This window comes from Arctopsyche grandis, chromosome 7 (assembly GCF_051622035.1).
Source record: "Arctopsyche grandis isolate Sample6627 chromosome 7, ASM5162203v2, whole genome shotgun sequence".
Classification (NCBI taxonomy): domain Eukaryota; kingdom Metazoa; phylum Arthropoda; class Insecta; order Trichoptera; family Hydropsychidae; genus Arctopsyche; species Arctopsyche grandis.
The window spans coordinates 6,133,127-6,157,461 of NC_135361.1; the positions used below are offsets into that span (position 1 = coordinate 6,133,127).

Here is a 24,335-nt window from a genome sequence, read left to right on the forward strand (position 1 = left end):
AATGAGAGAGTTGAAAACAAAGATAGACGTTAAAACGTCAAAAAGTCTGTTGGCCATAACGCGTATGCATCATCATATCATATATATAAAGAGGGTAATCTGTGTGTGTGTGTCCTAACGCTCGCCGAACATAATGAACGAATCGGTAAAAATCGATAAAATCATTTTTTTCGACGAGACGACTTTGTCGCGACTCGAACCGATCACCCCTAACTCAAATACCCTCTTATAGGTGTATTCAAGGTTGGGAGTTAACCGATTACGCCACCGTCCAATTTGAGATTCTCCTTTTTTTTTTAAACATTAATTGAAAATTTTCGCTGTCGCCATATAAAAATACGTAATTATAATAATTTTATTTAGCGAGGTTTTGGAGCATTTTTTTTCTTTTCATATAAAACAATTAAATATATATTTTTAATTGAAATTATTGAAATTAATTTATATTTTAGCGATATTTGAAAAATAAAATTAATTCCAAAACACGGAATCAAACTAAGATCCCTCTCGCCCAGAACAGGTTCGCTACCCATTAGACTGCGGCCTCGATGGAAAAAACGTTCTAAAATACTTAATATTCGATTATCCATTAGAAGTATGGGGATCATTCGCGTATCTTCGGCTTTCGTCGACAATCGACTTTCGTTCGAATCGATTTCCAATTTCTTATGATCAACCATCAACCAGTATGGGGAACAATTTTTTTTTTTTTTCATTATTTTCAGTTTTTTTCAGTTTTATTCAGTTTTTTTTTCAGTTTTTTTCATTTTTTTCATTTTTTTCAAATTTTTCATATTTTTCATTTTTTCCATTTTTTTCATTTTTTTTTCTTTATTTTCATTTTTTTTTTATTTTTTTTTTATTTTTTCATCATTTTCATAATTTTCATTTTTTTGTGCCGAAGGCATCGAGGGCACTGGGGGCGAAGGCCCCGGGGTGCCGGAGGCACCGGGGACGCCGGGGGCGCCGGAGGCGTCGGCGGCGCTGGGGGCGAAGGCCCCGGGGCGTTGGAGGCGCTGGGGGCGAAGGCCCCGGGTTGCCGGAGGCATCGGAGGCGTTGGAGGCGAAGGCATCGGCAATGCACAAAACGTAATTCGTAATTCGTAATCACTTCGTAATTTGTAATTAGTAATTTCTAATTCGTACATGAATTTCTTTCCGAAACCAGTCGATTCAATATCTTTAACTTTTTTTTTTAAAAAACCAGATTCTAAGCCCGCTTTAAAGGTCACGGAATTTGACCCTTAAAGCCCTCAACATGAGGCCACCACCCCGCTGACGAATACAGTCCAAGAGACCCTTTCGTCGGAGAACGAGACGGTTGTTCATGAATATCGCACAAGAACAACCGCACATCACTGTTCTAATAAAAAAACCACACTGTACATAACCAAGCACAAAATTAACAACAACGCATGAACACATAAAGCGCGCATGCGGTAGGAAACAAAACCTGAGATGTGCCGTGCGAATGCACGCACACCTCAAATAAACATACATGTACGCATGATTATGCGTGCATAAGCACGCACGCACACACACATACATACACACACACACACACACATATATACACACACACACACACATAAACCACAAATACATACAAATACAAACTTTGCAAACAGCTTTGCTCTCAAAGGACTATTCTTAATGTAGTTTATAATTTTTATAAATTTTTTAAAAATGCTGTTCACTTCCTCGCTTATATTTTTTGACAATAGAGCTGCTCTGAGAATCAAACAGTGTGTCCAGATTGTCCAGTTTCTTATTGATCAATGCTTTAAGACCTGCTTTGTGTCCGGACATTGAGTGAGCTCCGTCGGTACACAGTCCAATTATTATTTTATGTCGTTCACAACGCAATTATTTCACTTTATGTCGTTTTCTTCAACAAAACTGTCTATTATATTAAAAATTTCAATGGATGTGGTCTTCCCAAGAATGTGTTTGCAAAATAATATATCTTCTAATATATTATTATCCGCGACATATCGAACATATGCAATTAAATGGGCATCTTTAGCTAAAACAGAGCGTTTGCAAAGGCGCAATTTTTAAAATCTTCTTCTCCGGATAATTGCATTGACACATAGTTCGAATTGCATTGACACATAGTTCACGCCACATGTTACAACAATCGCCCATTGTAAAAATTCAAATAAAAAAAAATAACAAATGACAATTTTTTCTTATTCTTTCTTCTTTTGTTATTTTTTACCGTACTAAGTATATAATAATTTATCGATATATATTTTCAGAAATCAGTTTAACCACTGTATTTAAATCACAATTGCAAAATTTTTATCAAAAATGAAAGCAACACCAATAACACTACACACAATGCAAAAACACGACACTATTAATCGATAATATATTCGAAAAAAGCATCCGAATATCGGACAATCAAAACAACGAACCAGCTAGATAGTATGCTACCTAGCAACTAACTATAGCATAAGGAATGCCTTGCACCTACAGCCAGTTTCAATAAATATGTAAGAAACAACTACAAATACAAAACATCCCTGTAAGGCCCAAATGGAAGAGAGTTAATCAAAATTTCACTCATAAATCACAATCAATCATGAAAACAATGATGAGCGCAGACTACCAGATAAATGGGTTAGAGTAATTTCCGACAATTTACGCTCACTAAGGTGGAAAATATCACATTCAGTCTCGGCAGCAACGATTTCATTAAGAAGTCGGATAGCTCTTGGAATAGGAGCCATTCGAAAAAGGACTGTGCGGGCAGGAGGTACAGCCAGCAAATGATGATGTCTACCACGCACATAGTGATTAGGGACATAAAGTCCCAACTGCTCCAGCAACAACGGGCATGACGTATTACCACGTAAGAGCAGGAGAACGAAACGAATTAATGAGAAGTTTCTCCGAAGTTCAAGGGAATTATACCCAAGCATGCCCAAAAGGAAAGGAGTGGGGTAGAGATATGGGTAATACCCATATTCTTTCCTATATAGGAAACGAAGAAATGCTTTTTGCACTTTCTCAATCATCAGAGAGTAATTTGCTTCATGCGGATTCCACACAATCGCATTATACTCTAGCTTACTTCTCACAAGCGAATTGAAAAGCAAGCGAGAAGACAAAGGATTGGAGAATAATCTTGCATATCTCAAAACAAATCCAAGTCGACGAAAGGAAACGTCAGCGACTTTCTTGATATGGTTGTGAAAGGTGAGCTGAGGATCAAAAGTGATACCCAAATCGACAATAGATTCCACACGCTTCAACAAGACGGATCTAATGGAATATCCGTGACAATAGAGCGAATGTGCACGTCCATAGCTCATAATTGCACATTTGTTTAAATTAAGTTCAAGACCTAAACTAGAACTGAACTCCAAGACAGCGTTAATATCAGCTTGAAGGAGAGAGGCTTGCCTCTCATCCTTGACAGCAAAAAATAATTTAACGTCGTCAGCAAACAAGAGACATGATGCATTACATAAAACTCTAGGGAGGTTATTAATAAGAATTGTAAATAGTAATGGGCCTAAAGTGGACCCCTGAGTAACACCAGATCGAGTAAAAAATGAAGGAGATTCATAAAGACCATATCTAACAAATTGTTTCCTATCACTAAGATAAGAAGCAAAGAGTTTAAGAAGACGAGTTGAAAAACCCACTTCAGCTAACCTGATCAAAAGAGCGTCATTACTGACTTGATCAAAGGCTTTACGAAAGTCAAAGTAGGCTACATCAACTTGCTGACCAACGTCAACTTTAGACATGATCAAATGTGTGAAGCAGGCGAGATTAGTGGTAGTGGAACGACAGGGTGTAAAACCATGTTGCTCATCACACAATAATCTTTTAAACTGCGCAAGAATCAAACGGTGAAGGATGATGTCAAAAATTTTGGGAATACATATATATATATATATATATATATATATATATATATATATATATATATATATATATATATATATATATATATATATATATATATATATATATATATATATATATATATATATATATATATATATATATATATATATATATATATATATATATATATATATATATATATATATATATATATATATATATATATATATATATATATGATTTGCGCGTTTTCTTCGAGGCGCTCAATCCACACATATATATATATATATATATATATATATATATATATATATATATATATATATATATATATATATATATATATATATATATATATATATATATATATATATATATATATATATATATATATATATATATATATATATATATATATATATATATATATGATTTGCGCGTTTTCTTCGAGGCGCTCAATCCACACTGCAATAGGGCTATTTCTGCCGTTATATTTCGGCAGACCGAAACCAACCTCCAGATCTCGGAAATTGAACTGTGGTATCTCCCTCGTCGTCGTTGCCACTGGCGTCGTCTTTCTCGTCGTGGATATCATCATCGTAGCGTGGCGTGACGTCATTGGTTTCGTCTTTATGCTCGTACGCGTTCTCGCTGTCATTGCGCGTCCTAACCTCAACTGTCACAATTCCGCGTCGTCGTCTGACCGCACCTGGCTGTCACTGGAATGTCTTCGGGCATCCCGGACAAAGCCCCCAAATATAGGATCCGGATGTGAAGGATTCCAAGTGAAACGCAGATTAAGTCAGAACTATGTATTTATCAACACATGTCTTCGGGCTCGTTCTCCAACAAGTGACCATAACAACACGCATCCGGTCTCTCCCATGCATACCACACACACTCTATCTCGGCTCGTTTAAAAATCATCCCTACATATATATATATATATATATATATATATATATATATATATATATATATATATATATATATATATATATATATATATATATATTTTTTTTTTTTTATTTTGTTTTACATATATACCAGGAAGGCCTTACAGGTAAATCCCAATGCGCCTTCCTGGCCAATTACAAATACAAATGCAGCATTTTTTTATTATAAGTCGTTGAATTGCGAGACACTGAAAAAACTCGCAAATTAACGAGACATCTATGAATTGTACATAAATTTTTATTGTACATCCATCAAATTTCAAATAGTGGTGACATAGTAGGTAGGAAGGATTTTTTAGCCAATTTTTTTTTTCCGGGAACCGTTTCAACAATGAAATCAGAGAAAATTGGCAAACTCTGATAGGAAACGATCAACCTGGAGTCACAAATCCAGGTCTGACCAACAGCATACTCTGAAAAATTCATTTTCATTCAGGGATAGAACCCGGCACCTTCTTGACGGTAAGCAGAAGCTTAACGTCCGAGCTATGCTGCTGGCTATATATATATCCGTGGATTCGGATTATATATATATATATATATATATATATATATATATCCGTGGATTCGGATTCTTCGCGGATTCGGCAAAGAATTTGCCGAATCCGTTAACTGGGCAACGTGCTTGCATTTTTCACGCATTCGGCAATTCTCTTGCTAAATGCGTGTAATAGACACCGAACCCGTGAAATTGTCTATTACCCGCATTCAGCAAGAGAATTGCCGAATGCGTGAAAAATGCAAGCACGTTGCCCAGTTCGCGGATTCGGCAAATTCTTTGCCAAATGCGTGTATCCGGCAAGAATTTGTCTGCTCAAAGCGTGGAGTCGGCAGATAGACAGCAGCGCTCTGGTGTTGTTTTTTAGAACATGACAGCGTGGACAAGTGTCAAAGTGACAGCTGAATAAGGATGTTTAATTTACGTATTATTATGTATAATATGACTGCATACATATGTTTCGATCATCTCATATGACTTATACATAAATAAATGTTAGTTTTAAACATTTTGATCAATATTTTAACAGTCGGAATTTTATACCTTGTGAAGAAATCAGTATTATATTATAAATATTTAATTTCATTACACATTAAAAAATTTAACATTTTTTTCAACTTTTCCCACCGTCACAGATAGAATTTGCTCAAATTTAAATTTGGCGTATTTCACACGAGTTGTTACAGTGTAAAGAATTAATGATAAAAAGTAAAGGTCACTAAAAATTATGTACTATCAATTATAATTGAAATGCATATAGCTTGTGGATATAAAGGGGAAAAGAAAACCTAAAACAAAATTTCAGAACACTGCAATTGTACTGATTGTTATTGTGAAAATGATTGTTATTGTTAAAATGATTATTGAACAGTGTGAGAGGTCCACGGAGGAAGAATGTCATGTGGCCTTTTACAGTATCAGACTAAAGAGGACAAAAACTTGGTGGATTTCCAAAGTTTATCTATTTCTAATTCATTAACCAAATTTAGTTTTTTGAAGCCACTTCAAAAAGAGCGATAGAAGTGGCAAACGAGTTATTTAACATTAAAATTATCTTAACAGCCCTACAAATTTGACTACATATATTTAAAACATGTAGTTGATAATTACACAAAAATCCAATGGAACTGACCGTGTATTCATACACAGTCAGTCATTATATTCAAAAATTAGTATAATAATATCTAATATTCATATCAGATAAATTTTTTGGCCAAAATACAAAACAAATTAGCATATTCAAAGATAACTTAAAAATGTAGGGAAAATGACTACATGCTCATTGTATGAAACATAATATTTATATAACAAATTGGTTTGACCCAAAATTAAATAAATGATGTATTCAATAATTACTTAAAAATACAAGGGAATGATTTAATACATATTAAATAAATTAGCAATTTTTGCAACTTCTGCCACCGTGACAGGCAGAATTGCAGACAAATTGACTGCGGTAACATGCACATCTTCCGGACTGGCATCCTTTAACACAGTGACACCTTTTATAACCCTGGCCAGTACCCACAGAACTGAGACTTACCAGTTTCCTGATGGAAGCCTCTACATTGGGCACATCACTAACTTTTAATTGTTTATATTGGGTTTTATGGAGGCTATTTCGCTCCAATTTTTGTTCAATTACTCCCCATTTCGTTCCCACTTTGCATCTCCCATTTTCTGTCTCCATTACTACCCCAATTAAATTGGCGGGGTCTCCTCTGCCCTTATCAAATGGACTTACGCCAACCACAACATTTTCACCATTTTTCACAGGTGACAATATTTTGTTGGATCTAGCCAGCATCCCATCGGCTTGATGCAACAAATTTTCTTTGGCTACTTTTCTGTATTTTACCGCTGAATGTTCATCATCTTCTAGTTCAGTTTTGTCAAAATGAGGTAAAATATCATTCGAAGAATTTTCATTTTTTGCTTCTGGTATTGGGTCTTGAACTTCAATTGTGAAAGAATCAATTGAAAACCTCCTGTTATCTATATTATCTATATTTACAAAATAATTATCCATACTATCTACATTACTATCTATATTATTCTCTATGTTGTTGTCTGAATTATTTTCTACGTTATTTTCTATATTATTATAATCCCTTAAAAATTCCATTTCTTCTTCCAAAATCCCATTATTAATTTTTCTTAAAAGTTCTCATTGAATTTTAGATAGGCTCTATTTTTATGGCTTCGTGGTAGGTGGTATTTATGCCCCACTGAACAAAGAGGAGGCCTGCTACCCACGAAGAAGTGTTGTTGTCCCGCATCCACACTATTAGCGAGTCCTTCACCGTCTTATTGGCCCGTGTTGTAATAAGAAGGTGTTGCAATGTGTTGAAAACATAATAAATCATTGTATTTACTGTGCATATAAGGTTTTTTTTTAATTTTGTCCCTGTAATTTAAGTAATGGCAACTAGAAATTATGTACTATCAATTATAATTGAAATGCATATAGCCTGTGGGTATAAAGGGGAAAAGAAAACCTACATATTTTATATGTAGCAAAATTTGTAGGGCTGTTAAGTTAATGTTAATGTTAAAATGTTAAATAACTCGTTTGCCACTTCTATCACTTTGTCCTCTTTATTTAAGATCTGATACTGTAAAAGGCCGCATGACATTCTTTCTCCGGGGACCTCTCACACCGTTCAATAATCATTTTCACAATAACAATCAGTACAATTGCGGTGGTGTTTTACTTTTTATCATAAATTCTTTACACTGTAACAACTCCTGTGAAATGCGCCAAATTTAAATTCTATCTGTGACGGTGGGAAAAGTTGAAAAAATTGTTAAAATTTTTAATTTTAATTTATATCATGCAAAAATTATATACTATGTATAAACACACAGTCAGTTACATTGTATTTTTGTGTAAAATAAATATTAAAAGCCCAAAAAACTATTAATAGTGACTTATTGTTTAAATTTAAGGTACATTTTTAGCCCATTCTCAAAGACTTCAAAGAGTGTTTGTCTGTAATAGTCCCGTGTCCAAACAATTTTTGCATTTTAAATTAAACCAATGAGTGAGAGGTGAATACGAGATAGTTAAAATACAAAGTGTTCCAAAGCCCAGGTCACACAGAGTTGTTTTGGTCCTCGGGACAAATGCATCTTCGGACTCCGGAGAAACGTATGCAGTTAGATACAGCGTTTCACCCCGGGTGATTTCTTAGTCGCTCAAATTTTCATATGTACAATAGGTCTGGTCGGTGAAGCCTAGAGCTATGTTCTGGGACATGTGTAATGAAATTAAATATTTATAATATAATACTGATTCTTCACAAGGTATAAAATTCCGACTGATAAATATTGATCAAAATGTATAAAAATAGCATTAATTTATGTATAAGTTATATGAGATCATCGAAACATATGTATGTAGTCATATTATACATAATAATATGTAAATTAAACTAAATTAAACATCCTTATTCAGCTGTCACTTTGACACTGGGTTATAATATAACACGCTGTCCAGTTCACGCATTCGGCAGTTCACGCACCTGTGTTATGGGGTAGTTTAAATCTGTTATTGGTTAGAAACGAAGAAACAGCGCCAACTGTTTAGGAATTCCACCCACATAACACAGGCCTGGGCAAGCTTTTTTACTGAAGGGCCAAATTCGATATTTTATATGAGTCGGCCGGCCGCATATATATATATATATATATATATATATATATATATATATATATATATATATATATATATATATATATATATATATATATATATATATATATATATATATATATATATATATATATATATATATATATATATATATATATATATATATATATATATATATATATATATATATATATATATATATATATATATATATATATATATATATATATATATATATATATATATATATATATATATATATATATATATATATATATATATATATATATATATATATATATATATATATATATATATATATATATATATATATATATATATATATATATATATATATATATATATATATATATATATATATATATATATATATATATATATATATATATATATATATATATATATATATATATATATATATATATATATATATATATATATATATATATATATATATATATATATATATATATATATATATATATATATATATATATATATATATATATATATATATATATATATATATATATATATATATATATATATATATATATATATATATATATATATATATATATATATATATATATATATATATATATATATATATATATATATATATATATATATATATATATATATATATATATATATATATATATATATATATATATATATATATATATATATATATATATATATATATATATATATATATATATATATATATATATATATATATATATATATATATATATATATATATATATATATATATATATATATATATATATATATATATATATATATATATATATATATATATATATATATATATATATATATATATATATATATATATATATATATATATATATATATATATATATATATATATATATATATATATATATATATATATATATATATATATATATATATATATATATATATATATATATATATATATATATATATATATATATATATATATATATATATATATATATATATATATATATATATATATATATATATATATATATATATATATATATATATATATATATATATATATATATATATATATATATATATATATATATATATATATATATATATATATATATATATATATATATATATATATATATATATATATATATATATATATATATATATATATATATATATATATAGGCGGGGTACATGTGTGTTGACCGTATCCCGGCCTAACGAAACACTGTTGTGCTAGTTTTATAAAGTTTTATTGTTTGCCTATGGTTGTACAAAGGTATGGTATTTGTGGGCAAAAGTATGTCGTTCAGCGGTCTCTGGATATGGTAGAGTGTCGCTGGCTCGACATTCAGCTATGTTCAGAAGGTCTCTGGATGCGGCAGTGTGTTGCTGGCTCGTTGTTCGGCTATGTTCGGAAGGCCTCTGGATACGGCAGTGTGTTGCTGGCTCGTCCGGCTGGTTGATCTTCCAAGTCCGCGTAGTGTAGTGGTGGCTGGTCAGGAGCTGTATGTTGACTGGTCTGCTGCTGTGTGTCGACGCTTGCTGCTGTGGGTCGACTGGCGTTGTTTGGGTTGTACCTCCTTTTATAGTGTTTCTGGAATCACCTGATCGATGGTGGTGATTTGTTGATGCGTAAGAGAGGAATTTGCTTTTGTCGACACGTAGAATTTTCTGGAATGATTGATGGAAGTGGTTGTTGATGCGTAAGCGCATGTGGTTGTTGATGCGTAAACGAGGAATGCACTTTTGTCGAGGCGTAGAATTTTCTGGAATGATTGGCGCCGTTCCGCTCGATGTAGTTTAATGGTGGCGGCGTGTTTCGACCGTTTTGGTTCCACTCGACTGGTAGGGGCGTTCCGCTTGAGTTTAATATAATGGTTGCAGGTGTGCGACGTCTGGTTTTCGGGAATGTTTGTTTACGTGTGTGAGTTCCGCAAGGAATGTGGTTTGTTGTTGCGGAATATTCTCGAATGTTTCGATGACGATGACGATGACGAGATTCCTACATATATATATATATATATATATATATATATATATATATATATATATATATATATATATATATATATATATATATATATATTTATTTATTTATTTATTATAAACAGACCATTGTGGCATAACAGGAATTCCTAAAGCGCCAGAATGGTCAGATATATATATATATATATATATATATATATATATATATAAATATATATATAAATAAATCAGAATGGTCAGATATATATATATATATATATATATATATATATATATATATATATATATATATAAAATATATATATAGAATGGTCACATATATATATATATATATATATATATATATATATATATATATATATATATATATATATATATATATATATATATATATATATATATATAAATGACTCCAAATCGATCGTTTCTTATCAGTTTACCAATTTCATCTAATCATTGTTGAAATGGTTCCTCAAAATTGGCAAAAAATATTCTTTCCTGTTGTCACTAATTTTCTTGTATTTATTGTACATATGTACAATTTGTAAAAAATAAGTACAAATCTAAAATCCATATATGTCTCAATGGATTAATTATTTAATTAATTGTTATTTCGTGTTTTTCAGCTTCTGGAAATACAGATGATTTATGTGATAATAAAATTCTGCATTGTATCAAGCATTCCTGGTTTATATATCTATGTAAAAATAAAAAATAAATAAAAAAAACATATAGATTAAAATATTTAATATATATCATGTAAATACATATATAGATATATATGTACATAATAAATACAAATAATATAACCATACTACATGGTGCGCCCAAAGTTGTACAATAGAGAAAATAATCAAGAATATAATTTGATCACAATTGAAAAATAAAAAAAAGAAAGTGAACACATCCATTTGTACAAAATAACATTAAGTGAAAAAAGTATATAAAACAAAATATAATAAATTGTAATAATATACACATATTAAATAAAAATAATATAACTATGTATGTAAACTACATGATGCGCCACATGTCAAATGATTTCAAGATAATTACCATCAAATATATTCAATAACCATTAAATATTGAATTATTATAATAAATTAAATCTTTAAATTCTTTTAAAAAAAAAACCGCAATCATTTAATCTTTAAATTCTCAATGAAGTTCTAATACAAATAAAATATCGGAGCATTGGAGAAACGAGTTTTTGCGCGGAGTAGGAGCGGAGCCGGAACACGGAAATATGCGCTCCTGCATTATACGGTAATTTGATTTTTTAATTTTTGAAAGCTTGTTTGTGTTCTTACTTTGGTTTTTCTAAGTAATTAACGATTATTAAGAAAAAATGTGAACCGGCAACAGGATAACCGGTCGCTCTAGATCGGTCACCTGTCACACTAAAACTGGTCACACACAAACTTGATCACGATGAAAACTGGTCACACCCAATAATTAAAAATTGGTCGAATTTTTGGGTGTGACCTTTTTTTGTGACCAATTTTCGGGTATGACCAGTTTTCTCGTGACCAATTTTAGTGTATCGGGTGACGACGTGTGACCGATCTAGAGCGACCGGTTATCCTGTTACCGGTTCACATATGACTAGTAGTCCGTTTAACAACAACAAGGAATCAACTTTTTCAATGCGTCCATGATTTTCTTGCCTATGTACAGGTTTAAGTCGAGTGTGACGAAAATGTAATGTTGGGATGAAACGTTAAATTCATTTTTGCTAATCATCTGAAGCATGCTGTACATGATATATACGGAATATAATAAAACGGGCAAAGTAATCCCCACACAAATAATCATACCACGGAAAAATTTTCCAGGAGTTTGCCAGAATTCCGATATACCATATTGATATATCGCAAATGCCAGGATTACGAACGAGAGAAGTACAACAACCACGGCAGCTAAAATTAATACGCTGCACGAGTTGAAATCCCATTTAGTCTGATAAGTGAAGCACAAGAACGTCAAGTAAACTGCAGCCAAAATGCAAAGAGCGATGATCATCTGAAACACATAATTTACTATCAGAAAACGTGCCTTCCTAAATTAATTTCGAATATTTTTAGAACATATGTATTTCGAAAATCCTACATACATATGCGATTTTGAATGTTGAGGTTGTAATACCGAAAAATACCGCCTTTGCAAATGTGAAAAAAATGAGCAAGATAACAGCTATCGGAACATTGCGTAGTTTACTGATGAATTTCATAATGATGACAGTGACGATCATAAAAACCACAGCATACCACCTGAATCATGACATGAAATTATTTTTAAAATTGATAAATGTACGAAAAAGCAATTCAAAATTATTTGGATTAATTAAGTCAAATTGTTTCAAGATATAAATTAGAACAGCGTTTCTCAGCCTGGGTCCCACATGACCCCTTGGAAGGCCCAGACCCTCTCAAGGGAAACAAAAACCAAAATTCTACTTTTGGGGAGGCATAAAGCTCTAGGGAAGGCACAGTCAGAATGAAATTATTTTTTTTATATTTAAGGGGGTATTCTTGTCTAGAAATTTGAAAAAATCATTTTTTTCATATTTTCAAAGCATAAACCTTTAACAATATGTCTTTAAGAGGATTTTTTAAAATTCAAATTATTTTCGGAGATATAGATGTTTTAGTGACGTGACATATAACCGACGCGTAACTTTACGCAAAACTTTAAACGCGTTTTTCTCGAAACTACTTTTTTCGATACGGTTGTCATGATATCTCAAGTTTTACTAAACCAATTTACTTGAAATTTGGTGTGAGCCTTCTCTATACATTACTCTATCGCACGAACTAAAACTATAACAAAATTTCAATTTTTACTATTTTTTAAAAATTCAAAAATACTGGTAAAAAATGTCTTTTTATTTCAGACAGCCGCTATTTTGCGAAAAAAATTTTTTTTTTACTTTTTCGTAGTTAGGGCGATTGCAGCATTTATTTGGATTAAGAATTAATTTGTTTTTTTCTGATATCAGATTACGCCACTTTTTTGAGACCACTCACTTCATCAGCCTGTAACTTTTTGAATTTTGAATTTTTTCCTTTGATTTTTTACGTATTCTTCAATCATTAATAAATATTTGGTAAAATAATGGCTACTAAAAATATTTCTTGTTTTTATTATTGCACCTGAAAAAATACCTACAATTCATGCCTCTAGACTAGAATACCCCCTTAAATAATATCGTAAGAAGATTTTAAATGTTTTTTTCTGTCCTCAAACAAAATATACTTTTGCATTTTGGAAAATATACTATGTAACTTGTGCAACTGATGGGGCTGCTTAAATGGTTGGAAAATATCGAGGATTTATCGCATATCTGAAAAAATATGTGCAAACATTTTTTAAATAAGTCTGGGAAGGCGTTTACATATATGGGTTTCTTGATACTTGTCTAATATATATATATATATATATATATATATATATATATATATATATATATATATATATATATATATATATATATATATATATATATATATATAATTTCGAAAAAGACTTTGTAAGTATGTAAGAAAATAAATATGTAATATTGGTTGGGAACTTCGTAAACAATACTAAGTTTCTATGATGATATGGGGACGGGGAACGGAGGATGCCAGGGGCGGGGTACGCCGGCGAGGCCACCGGATTTTGTATGTTTGTAGCTTTGGTTGGGAACTTCGTAAACAATACAGTTTCTATGAAGAATTCGATTTTTTTTCGATTAAAATAAATTTAATAAAAAAAACCAAATGGATATTTACTGTTGCATAGATTCGCCATATTTAAGCTGTTAATATTACAAATACTGAGCGAAACCGGGTAAAACAACTAGTATTATGATAAAAACAGTAAATTTCATTAAATCGAGTCCACGTCGAGATCGAAGTGTAATTGTCTTAATCGTGTTATTATACTTTGTATGCTTTATGAGTATTGTATTGAACAGTATACTAGTCTGAATACCGGGATTACGGTGCTGGCAGAAATTTCTTTAAAAATATTATTTTTACAAAAATAATATGGAAAAAAACATAAAACAACATTATATAATGAACAATGGTGGGTTGAGCAATGACAGTCATAGTCCATTGTTTCAAATAGAAAACCAATCCTTATGAACGTTGTGAAATAAAAAACTGACCAAACAAATGCAAAATAGCACAGAGAAAAAATCCGTAAAGAAAATATATTTTTGACTTTTAAAATTTGCTATAAAATTACTTATAAGTATTTTAAAGCAATAAAAAATCACAATCAATAGAAAAAACATCTGACTATTGATTTTAGTACTTACTTTGAGCACAGCAATACTAGATTTTGAATTAAAGACCGCAAAAACCAAAAAACTGTAAAAATTGCGCATTTTTTTAAACCCTCATATCTCGTAAAGGAGATCCAATCAACAAAATCATTATCATATTCGAATTCATTGGGTCAAACTTAGTAAAGATTGGTTAGTCTCCGCTCTGGTAATTTTTTTTGTTGCTCAGTATTATCAACGGTTGTCGTTTATCTAGAGAAATCGTTTAAAAACGTGATTTTTTTGTTGCTAAGTGTTATGAGTAACAAGACAACCAATTTGGGGAAGAGATGGTTGGTACAAAATGCGATATATTTTATTCATTAGATATATAGTTAAGAAATTTAATTTGCTAAACAAACAAGGAAAATGTTGTTATCTCATAACGTGTAAAAATTTAATTATTGCTTTGCTTGAAAAGCTCAATCTTTTCAAAAGTAACATTGGACGATGTAATTTAATATAATTTCCATCATTGGCTACTATTTCTAATGAAATACAAGATTATGATCTTACATATATTGAACATTTGGAGCAGCTTCGTGAGGATATATAATACAATTTTTAATGATATTATAAATCTAAATATTCTATAATATATTAGATGATTAATGCATTTAGTGTGATTTCAATTGATATTGATATCGAACTACAAGAACATTTGATAGATCTGGAAAGTAATATGAATGCAAAAGTAAGATTTAAACTAAATAAAGATAATTTTTGGATCAGCCCTGAAATAGCGAGTATATTTCCACAGATTTGGGAGACGGCAATTTTATATTTCACTGTACATATTTCTTACATCATATCTCGTCGAATCTGGATTTAGTCGTGCTATGCATCTTCTCTCAAAAGCTCGTAACCATTTAGATGTTGTAAAAAATTGCAAAGTTTGAAAACGATCGGATAAGAACCCAAACTTCGTCACACGACAAAATCGTTTCTGAACTAAGAAGAGGTTAGTAAAAACAGTCAATCAAATTATAAATTAGCTCGCTAGTTTACATCAGGCACAAGGATCACACTAAATAAAATTATCTTTCAATTTATTACTTATAAATAGAGTTTATATAATATATAATATAATATTTACTTTTTTTTCGAGAAAATATAGGGGGAGGCATCGAAAAATAAAAAAAAATAAAGTAAAAAGGAAACTACGGTCGATAAGAGGTTGAGAAACGCTGATTTAGAATATCGTGAAAAAAATAATCCATTGAACGCTTCATGATCTTTAGTAATTACCAGAGATAGGCGCGAAAATGCGCTTAAACGGGTTCCTATTGTTAACCTTTTTATTTGCTCTCTAAAGAGCAAATAAATAAATTTATTTCGAGCTGGCACATCCTAGCGCCGCTCACTGGTAATTACACATAAAAATCAATATGAACAAAGTTAGTAATTATTAATTTTATACAAACCAAATTTTAAGATGTCCACTTAAATATTTTTGAGTGGGTGTATAGAATAATAACAGAACGACAAATCCCAAACTTATCAGTAGTTGCACCATCAATATACCGTAAACCTTAAAATATAAAAACAATACATACATTAAAAAGAAATCTTATACTAACTAAGAATACAATCGTAATTGAATTGTACTAACTTTTCGAATTAAATGCAATTTAGAAATTCGTATTTCTTCACGCTCGAGGTTGGTTGAAGAAAGAGATAGTCCATTGTTACCGGTATCCAAATCCCCAAATCCCTAAATTAACACAACACAATTAATTATACATTTTTTTTACACATAGTATACGATAAATTCATTCAATATCTTATTTGTGAAATGACGCCCCTGATGTACATAGTACATACAGAGTGTTATGAAGCAAGGCCAAAGTCAAAAGTCATATCATTTATACACCTTAGTACAAAGCTTCGTGGGTTTTATTGTTTTCTTAACTTATTAATTCTTTACACTGTAACAACTCCTGTGAAATGTGCCAAATTTAAATTTGAGCAAATTCTATCTGTGACGGTGGGAAAAGTTGAAAAAATTGTTAAAATTTTTAATATTAATTTATATCATGTAAAAATTATTTACTATGTATGAACACGCGGTTAGTTCCATTGTATTTTTGTGTAAAAGAAATAATAAAAGCCCAAAAACTAATAATAGTGACTTATTGTTAAAATTTAAGGTACATTTTTAGCCCATTCTCAAAGCCTTCGAAGAGTGTTTGTCTGTAATAGTCCCCTGTCCAAACAATTTTTATATTTTAGGTTAAACCAATGAGTGAGAGGTGACTTCGAGATTGTTAAAATACGAAGTGTTCCAAAGCCGGCGTCATGCAGGGCTGTTTTGGTCCTAAAGACAAATGCTTCTCCGGACTCCGGAGAAACGTATGCAGTTAGATACAGCGTTTCACACCGGGTGATTTCTTAGTCGCTCGCATTTTCATATGTACAATTGGTCTGGTTGGTGTACCCTAGAGCTATGTTCTGGGACATGTGTAATGAAATTAAATATTTATAATATAATACTGATTCTTCACAAGGTATAAAATTCCGACTGATAAAATATTGATCAAAATGTATAAAAATAGCATTAATTTATGTATAAGTTATATGAGATGATCGAAACATATGTATGTAGTCATATTATACATAATAATATGTAAATTAAACATCCTCATTTAGCTGTCACTTTGACACTTGTCCACGCTGTCCAGTTCTAAAAAACACCGGAGCGCTGCTGTCTATTTGCCGACTCCACGCTTTGAGCAGACAAATTCATGCCGAATACATGCATTCGCCAATGAATTTGCCGAATCCGTGAACTGGGCAACATGCTTGCATTTTTCACGCATTCGGCAATTCTCTTGCCGAATGCGTGTAATAGACAATTTCACGGATTCGGTGTAACACACACACAAAACTACAAAACACAAAACAAAACTGTCGTACATACATATGTACATAGATAATGTAAAAATAATCATGAAACTTTGTATTGAGGTGTGTGTGGTTCAAAATGTTCCAAACGATATAAGCTATCTTTTCTTTAAGGCCTTACATTTAGCTTCATAGCACCCTGATACAGAATGCGATAAATTTATTCAATATGTTATTGTTACTTGGTTTCGATTCTGATACAGTTGATACAGTTCTTGTTTAATTTCCATTTGCATGACGGTCTCTGCATCTATGTATGTACATATATATAATATTATTATTTTTAAACATGATTTTTTGATAGGGAATTTTTGTAGGTATTTTTTAAAAGTAACCTTATATATGAATTTTATTATATGTTATATACATATATATAAACTTTAAAATAAAACGTATATACATATGTACAGTATTTTCCAAACTTTGATACGGTTTCTCAAATGTGTACATTCGTCGTGTACGTGCGCGTACATTCGTCGTACACACTATTTTTAATAAACTATAATTTAATATTATGCTTCCACCTCTATGAGTATGATTCCACCTCTATGAGCTAGGTACCGTTGTCAAAAATTTTGACTAGGGTAACTAGCCTTTTTATATTCAAAAAATTTTTGAAGTGAGAAAAAAAATGTAAAAACTCTTCCATCAGCTTTTTGCATAGATTTTTTTTTTTTTTTTTTTTTTTATTTATATATATATTTTAGCTATCAAGCTAATTTAAAAAAAAAATACATCTTAATTATTATACTTAACTCTAAAATTTATAATTAACTTATATGTACTGTCCCTCACAGAGGTGTCTCTTCGCACCTCGCAGGAATGCATCCATGTTTTTAGCAGACCTGACGCACTCAGGGAGGGCATTATACATGAGCACACCCCTGTGAAAAACACCCCCAGCCGTCTTATTCTTTCTTACTCTACTTACAACTAGTTTGTCCTTATTTCTAGTATAAAAACTATGTTTATCTCTATTCCTTATTATATAATCATCAAAATACTTAGGTAATAACTTATGATCTAACTTATAAACAAAAGACAATGTACTAATATTTAGACTAATTCTAATACTCATCCATCCTAATTCATCTAACATACTTCCAATACTCTTAAATCTACTCACATTCAAAATAGCTCTCATAGCTTTATTCTGTATTTTTTGCATTTTTTCTAAATCTTGGCCACTAAACAAATTAAGCACAGTGGCACAATAAACCACATGTGGCAAGACAATTGAATTAAACACTAAAATTTTACTTTTTTTACTTAAAATATTTCTTAATCTACATAATACACCAACTTTTCTAGCCATTTTTTTTATTATATAGTCAGCGTGCATTTTAAAATTTAGTCCTGAATCTATGTATACACCTAAGTATTTTATATTTTCAACTTTTTCAATTAACTTATCATCAATTCTAATTTCATTCAATATATTTTTATTTTTACCATTCAACCACATCATTTTTGTTTTATTCACATTCAACTTTAATTTATTTTCACACAACCAGTCATTCACATAATTTAATTCTATATTTAAAATCTCAGACATTACATCAACATTCTTTCCAATTATATATATCAATGTATCATCTGCAAACAAATGTATTTTACACATCTTAATTACCTTAACAATATCGTTTATATATAATATAAATAATAAGGGTCCCAATTTGGACCCTTGCGGCACTCCATGAGGTGTTACAAATTCAGAGGATAATACCTTATCAATTTTTACTCTTTGCCTTCTATTATTTAAGTATGATTGAAGCCACTTTAATACTATACCATTTATTCCTAACTTATATAATTTTTGTAATAAAATATTCCTATCTACTGTCTCGAACGCTCGCTTAAAATCTAGAAAAACTGCTCCAACAACCATGCTAGATTCATCCATCGTCTCCATCCAATCAGAAACCACCAATTGGATAGCGGTTTCTGTTGAATGTTTCACTCTAAATCCAGACTGTTCCACAACCAAACAATCATTTATACTAATGAACTCTTTCAATTGAATCATAACGATTTCCTCCAGCATCTTCTCAACAATTGGTAACATATTGATGGGCCTCATTTCACTGGCTTTATGTGTGCCCGTAACCTTTGGTACCGGTACAATAGTAGACACCTTCCATGCATCCGGGACGGATCCCACTTCTAACGATTCATTTATTAATTTCAGTAACTGAGGTCCAACCATGTCCCAAGTGTTGATTAAAATATCTAGAGTCAATCCATCCATACTAGAAACTGATTTCATGCCCTTCAATACACCATTTAATCCCTCCATTTCCACTAATTTAAACCTTTCAAACTTATTTAAACCCAAATTAATATCATCATTCACACTATTATGCCTTGTTTGTATTGAATTAACTATATCATTCACACTATTGATGTAAAACTCATTCAATCTTTCAACCATATCCTCTTTATCATTATATACTACTCCCTCGACTTCTAATTCATTCAAAGAAACATTTTTTCCCCCGGAAATCAAAGTTTTAATTATTCGCCACATTTTTGTGGGATCTTTTTTTGCACCATCAATATTTCTTTCATGCCAATCCCTCTTCGCATTACGTAAAACATTCACACATTTATTCCTCTTTCTTTTATACTCTAACCAAGCCTTTTCTAATTGGATTCCATCCATAGCCTTAATAATTTTATATCTTTTATAACTAACATTCTTATCAACTAAGCTTTCCTTTACTTCCTTGGTAAACCAAGGTTTCAGCTTATGCTTATGCATGATTCTTGTGGTTTTTACGCATTTACTTTTAGAATATGTTATATTACGATACATTATCTCCCACATTTCATTCACACTATCACCATCCTTTCCCCATACACACTCCTTTAACAATTCATTCATCAATTGATAATCAATGTTTTCTCTTTCAGTCACCTGCATATTTTTAAGTCCTCCGTTACTAAACCGCTGTCCCAAAAACATGTTGACAATAGAATGGTCTCCTATTTTCGGTACATCTTTCACCTCACACCGCAGATCCATTATATTTGTTATAACCAAATCAATGAGAGAGCTTGATAAATTATTCACTCTCGTTGCTTCCGTCACTTTTTGTTTAAAACCCAATTCATTTACCCAATTTCTCAACTTTTTTACATAAAATTCTTCTGTCTGTAACCAATTAAAATTCCAGTCCCCAAACATAATTATATTTTTACTCACATCTATACTTCTTTCACTCAATTCTTCTAAAAATTTAAGAAATCTTCCACTTCTACCATTCGGAGAGCGGTAAATTACTAGCAAAAACACAGTAACTCCATTCACAAGCAGATCCACACCAATTGTCCAAAACTCACCATCAACCTTATTAACTATTACATTACCGTAACTTAAATCATCCCTTAAATACAATAGTACCCCACCCGTATGTCTAGAATTAGAGTCACATCTCAAAACACAATATCCATCTATATTCAGCTCAAAATCTTCAAAATCACTAGTTACATGCGTTTCACTTAAACCTATAAATAATGGTTTTTGACTTACAGTTAAACTCCAAACCTCATCCTTGTGAGCAAAAAAACTTTGTACATTTATACCGATACCTTTTGGTGGTTGCTATATATTATTATACTTAATTCTATTTCTCATTAATTCTATATTTCTTTTATATACACTGCACTTAGTGTCCAACGGTCCGTGATTTGTGTTCAAATTTAATTTTAATTTATTATTACTTTTAAAGCAATTATTACATTTTATTATTTTATTGTTACATCCCTCGCTTTTGTGCCCTTCTTCTCCACATTTCGCACATGTCACCTTGTTTCTACAATCCACCGCTTTGTGATTAAATCCGTAACAATTTAGACATCTTAGAATATTAATTTCTTCAAAAACCCTACATCTATCCCAATTTATATTTACTTTTCCATCTTCAATAAATCTTTTAAATGTATTGCAATCTACTTCCACTATCGCATTATATTTATTATTTTTTCTACTTTTCCATATTTTTAACACCTTCAGTTCACCATCATTTATAACTTCTTGATTTTGATTCATCAAACACTCAGCCAACTGTTCACTTGTAAGTTCCTCCGACATATCTACAATTTTAATTTTGGGATTTTTTAATTCCCCTCTTTTAACATTATAATTCTCCCCTAATTTATTTTCTACTTCTTTTATTAATTTAATACTATCCTGTGCACTGTTACACGTTACAGCAATGCCCCCTTTACCGATTTTTTTAACCCCTTGTATTCCTATTTTTAGTTCCTTGGGTTTTATTAAACTTTTGCATTCTTCCTTTGTTTTGTCCGTTTCTTGGATTTTTTTCGGAACAATTATTGTTATGTCTTTATTATTCTTCTTAAGTGCATTTGCATAACTTAAACTATTTTCACTCTTATTTACAATTTTTAAAATGTTTAATTCACTGTTGGTTTTTATTATATTTATGTCTTTTTGTATATTGTTTTTCAAATTTTTAAATTCACTTCTTAATTCACATATTACATCCAAAAATTGTTCCTTATCATTATTTTCATTTTCACAAATATATTCAACTAATTTTTTTACTGATGTAATTAAAAATGTCTTATTGTCATTTGATATACTGTTAGTTTTTGTGGTCAAAATGTCCATAATTTTTTTTTCAATTGTTATTACTTCACTTATGCGTTCTGATGCCATTATTATACACTTAGAACGTACACATAATTATATATTACAAATTTATTTTTAATTTTTTAATTGTTACAATTTCGTTGTCCAAATCGCCACACACGTAATCAACGTCTGTACACGATCACGACACGAACGATACTTAGATGTATAATACATAGATACGCCTTCACGCTCTATGCCGGTCTCCCTGTCGGCACATGCACACGTTCTCTCAGTAGCTAGTGGGCTTACGATTAAGAAGTAAGGATTACGCATAGACAGCGGTATGCATAGACAGCGGTATGCAACAGCGGCCGACAACCTCTGCCACAGGTGTTATTAAATACATGCTTGTGGAAGTTACTAATGTTTAAATATTGTAATAGTTAATGATGGTTTTATTATAGTAACATACATTTGTAGTTTAATATAGTGTGTATAGCTAAATATTTTTTTCTTAATATGGCTTATGTTTGTAATGCATTCGTCTTCGAAATTTCCAACGGTTCGATAAGCTTTGGGATTTTTAAGCTAAAACAGACGCGTAAAAATAACTTTCTAGTAAGATGGAAATATTTCATAATTCATTACGTTTTCGTTTTGGAACCCCTAGTTTGGTTTACTGTCACGCGGAGTGTCCAATAAAATAAAGTTAAAATTGATCCTTGTGGAAGTTACTAATATTTAATATTATAAAATAATTCAAAAATCAAAAAAACAATACAGTCATGCATAGATCAATTCGGGCTGTTATAACAAATAGTGGAGGGATAACTAAATATTAAGTTAATTACAGTTTTTTTTTGTAAATATTATTGATTAATATATTATGCGTGTATAATAAAAAGTTTTGTTTCATTTCCTGTTCTAAAATTTAACAAAATCGACAAAAAACGAGTTTTACGCTAGTGGTAAGAACTTCCTGTCATGGGTCTGTATATATATATAGGAATTCGAACTCGAACTTGGAAATAGATAAGAGAAATTAAACCCAGAAGCAGACATCGAGGAATTGAGCACTGTAATTAGTTTGGTTCTAACCTCAACAGGTAAGAAATTAGGTGGATTCAGGAAACAGATAAAGTTAAGCAAAATTTCAGCGGAAACAAAAAATATAATTAAGCATAAAAGGAATTTAGATAGGGATAATAATAAGCAAGAATACAATCTAGTAATTAAGGAAATTAAAAATAGAATAGTCAGGGATGTCAGGGATTTTAACAGCAAGCTAATAGAAAATACCATTAAGAATAACCGTAGCCTGAAAAAGTGCAAACAGGATCTTTTCTTAGGCAAAAACCAAATGATCGCAATCAGATCAGATAGCCGAGTAATAATTCGGAATAGAGAAGAAACCATAAACAGAGTTTACACGTTCTATGCAAAACTATACGAGAACAACAACGGTCAATTCCCCGCTCTGGAATCGACACACGGCCAAAGGGTTCCTGCAGTATTGC

The 24,335-nt window shown here is 30.8% G+C and overlaps 1 protein-coding gene across 1 annotated transcript in view; it reads left to right on the plus strand.

Moving 5' to 3' along the window:
* Positions 1 to 24,335, plus strand: part of ATPsynD (ATP synthase, subunit D) — a 121,045-nt gene that overhangs the window by 35,815 nt on the left and 60,895 nt on the right. The window lies entirely within an intron of this gene.